We start from the raw sequence: 4,461 nt of genomic DNA on the forward strand, positions 1-4,461 counted from the left end.
GAATTATTATAGGCAAACGTGCACCTAGAGTGATTTGTATTATTTTATATATAGCGATTCTTATAAGATTAACCCTAATTTAATGCATTTTGACGGACACTTTTTCATATACACAGATAATTCTCCTTGCCTCTAACCTGCATAGTAAGAGAATAACTATGCCAGTTATAACTCTGAATTATAAAACAAAAGCCTTAAAAATATGATCGGACTTGACATAATAGTAAGAAGCGAAAAAACTATAAGAATAAAAACGCCGGCGACATGGCTGTGCTATGTGCTTGAAAGCTTTGCCTGCCCTAATATTGGACGAAGAATTTATTCGCTGCATTTTCTCGCTTAAAACTCATAGTCTTAGATAATTTATACGCCTAGGTAGAGTCTCTTGCTGTTAGGCAATCGCTAAAAACAGGCCAGGAATATTAGTTCAGTGTGCGTGACAAGCTTCGTCTTACACTCGCCGTAATCCGTATGTTGTCCATTTAATAAGAATATAAATGGCTGTTTGAAATTATATTTTCTTCTTACTAACAACGGTTCATAGTTTTCCGAAAATAATGGTTTTTCTTTTTATTTTAATCTTCAGTAAACTATTATCTTTGTTACTGTATTACACGCTTAGATCATTTAAACGTCTAGATAGACTATGGCAGCTGTAAAAACATTGAAAAAATTGACTTTAGAACTAACCTCTAAGATTACACGTTTCTATGAACAATATCCGGACGACCAAGCCTTGCTCGGATTTTTAAGAATGTACAAAACTTGAACAAAAAAAAACTAATAGGATATATGGATTCAAACCGGGGGCTTCTGCTTTCCGGATCATCCAATAAAACTACATTTTTTTTTAAATTGAAACCTAGCTAGATCGATTTATCGCCCTAGAAATCCCCTGTATACTAAATCTTATGAAAATCGTTGGAGCCGTTTCCGAGATTCAGCTTATATATATACACACCGGCACAATTAGCGGAACACAAAGAAAGCAGGATTTTAAAATCTTTTACTTGAGGAACTAGCCAGTTATGATATTTTTTTTAATTTATTGTCAAATTTGAAAATAGAAAATTAGATGACATACACTTTTTTCATTCATTTGTTTTATTTTCCCAAACAATACGTTTTGTCAACTTGTTCGAGTAATAACTACGTAATTTTAATTTTTTTGAAAAATTGCACTTAATGGATTTTTATAAATTTGTTATTCTATAGGCAATTTTGTTTATTAAAAGCTCTTTATTATGCCTGACTTAACATCACTGGAAATCATTAGGGCTGATGAAATGAGAAGAAATGGCCATACCTACAGATCGATTGCCTCAAGGCTTCGTCGACCAGTATCAATGATTCATCGCAGCATCCAGCGGTACAGATCGTCTTATTCTCTTGTGAGGAGAAGGGGTCAAGGTAGAAAAAGATGTACATCGAGGCGAGATGACAGGTTTTTACAACTTGGAGTTCGTAGGAATAAGTGATTAACGGCTGTACAAGCTCGAAATGAACTGGAAGACGTTCGAGGAGTACGTAAGTGAGCGTACAGTTCGCAGGAGATTTGAAGAAGTTGGTTTAGGGTCGTATATACCTGCCAAAGGCCCAAAACTTGAGAGACGTCACCGCGTAAACCGATTAAGCTATGCGCGAGAACATCGTAATTGGGATTTGAACGAATGGCAGCAGGTTCTCTTTACTGATGAGTGCAGAGTTCTTTTAAAACAGATCGATGGGAGACAGCGAATATGGAGACGCAAAGGAGAACGCCACATACGGTCTAATATTGAACACACAGTGGCTTATGGTGGCGGCTCGATTATGGTTTGGGGAGGGATATGTTTGGGAGCTCGCACGGAGTTAGTGATAGTCACAGGAGGGACCATGTCAGCAGATCGATACATCAGAGACATTTTAGAAGAACATGTTGTACCATTAGCCCCATTTATTGGTGACAACTTTATTCTAATGCAAGATAATGCTCGTGCTCATAGTGCACAATCGGTACAGCCATATCTGAGCCACGTAGGTATACCGGTGATGCAGTGGCCAGCAAATTCCCCCGATATGAATCCGATAGAGCATGTCTGGGACTTGCTAAAAAGAAGGGTTAAATCCAGAATGCCACCCCCCAACAATCTGAATGAACTTGGAAACGCATTACTTAAGGAGTGGGAGCGGTTGCCTCAAGAAATCATCGATAAAATAATCTGTAGCATGCCCAGACGAATGGAAACCGTAATCAGAGCAAGAGGGGGAAACACTCGTTATTAATTTTGCTTTAATTTTATTGTTAAATCATTTAATGCTTACTATTTTTTAATTTTTGTGATGGTTCATAATCATCTAAAAATTTCACTTATTTCAAATTTCTTTATTTTTCAATAAAAAATAACGAAGACTTTTCAAAGTCGTTTTTCAATTTGTTATTTTGTGTCTAATTACATTTTCGTCAAATTTATGCGTTATTATCTCATAGTCTCACTTTTTTTCTGTTCCGCTAATTGTGCCGGTGTGCATATATTATACTAGCTGACCCGGCAAACGTTGTTTTGCCATATAAAGTATAATTCACGAGATAGTTTTATAAGTAATAAAATATTGCCTATATATATATTGTACATCATTTTGTTCTATTGTCAATAGTTTTTGCAGAGCACGCAAAAATAGGTTTTCGATTTTACACCTTGTGTTACAAAATAGCAATTTTATTACGGACCCCTAATTTTGAAAAAAAAACATAGCCTTCCTCGATAAATGGACTACCCAACACTGAAAGAATCATTCAAATCGGACCAGTAGTACCAGAGATTAGCGCGTTCAAACAAACAAACAAACACTGCAGCTTTATAATATTAATATAGTATAGACTAGTGGACCCGACAGACGTTGTCCTGTACACACGTCTTAAATTTGAAAAATCGGTCCAGCCGTTAGGAGGAGTTCACTAACATACACATGAGCAGGAGAATTATATAATATGGACGGAATTGAGAATCTAAACCAATCTGAAATTCACTGAAACAAACAAAAAAATCATCAAAATCGGTCCAGCCGTTTAGGAGGTACTTTAATTGTGCGTCTAAACTATTCTCGACTCCTCCTGAAGACACACACCAATCTCAAATTCACTGGAACACACAAAAATATCATCAAAATTGGTCCAGCCGTTTACGAGGTAGTTCAATTGTGAATCTAAACCATCCTTGAATCCACCTGAAGACACACAGAAAGTTTCATCAAAATCGGTCCAGCTGTCTAGGATCAGTTCAGTGACATACACACGCACACAAGAAATATATATATTAAGACTAGCTGACCCAGCAAACGTTGTATTGCCGATATTAAAATCGCGATACAAAAGTAACTGTTGGGTGAAAATTTGAAGTTGTATGTATTTTTTAATGCTGACTCATAATCAAACAAATTTAAAAAAAAATGTCAAAAAAAATTAAAAAAAAATTGGCGTGGACCACCCTTAACATTTTGGGGGATGAAAAATAGATGTGGTCCGATTCTCAGACCTACCCAATATGCACTCAAAATTTCATGAGAATCGGTCAAGCCGTTTCGAAGGCGTTTAACTACAAACATAATTGCTCGCTTAAAGATATAAGATTGATGTGGATGATACAAGATTTAACATCACAATAATACGTCAGAGCCAGTTACAATGCACGTTGGTATATTCTCAATCAAGCCACATTCATTCTTCTATATCCATTCATATCGTAAACTAGGGCTAAGAACTAATCTAGGCGACCTAGATTAGTTCACACTAGCAACTGACCTGTAACATGATACAAATGGAAACCAGGCCAAGTATTCATGTAAATATTATTACTTTGAAAGTACCGCACATCAATTTTAAATGTTTATCCAAACACTTCCGCTGCAACCCTTATATTATTAATAATAATATTATTGTTAATTAATAAACAACGATTTATTTTTTCAGTATTATAGATTGACGTGAAGATGTTTTGTTGTGATTATTATTATTATAATGATGAAATAAAATGAAAATGCAATGGAAGAATCTGGGTTAAGTAAAAAAAGTATTTATATTTCTATTATAGCGTCGCAGAACAACAGAAACTAAAACTATAAACAATAAAAGTCAAAACGTTACAATGAAAACTTCAAAAACAAAGCAGTGATGGCAAGAATGTATCACGACATGTACCTAACGGAAATTAAACTGCATACCGTACTGACGCAACAGCACGAGCGCAAGGGGGTGAAAGGGGAACCGGAAAGGAGCTTCACATTCCAACGAGGTTCAGAGTTAATTTGGCCGTCAGCCTAGCAAAACTCTCTAAGAGAAAAGCGATTCACTCGATTGTATGAAACTTGCAGTCATTGACAGATTGACAGATGACGGCTATAATCTTGTAAGAACGGAGATAGCAGAAATCCACTACGTATTAAGCAACTGTTCGCTTTCAAACTTAGCCGCATTATACTTCG

This window comes from Leptidea sinapis, chromosome 2 (assembly GCF_905404315.1).
Source record: "Leptidea sinapis chromosome 2, ilLepSina1.1, whole genome shotgun sequence".
NCBI classification, from domain to species: domain Eukaryota; kingdom Metazoa; phylum Arthropoda; class Insecta; order Lepidoptera; family Pieridae; genus Leptidea; species Leptidea sinapis.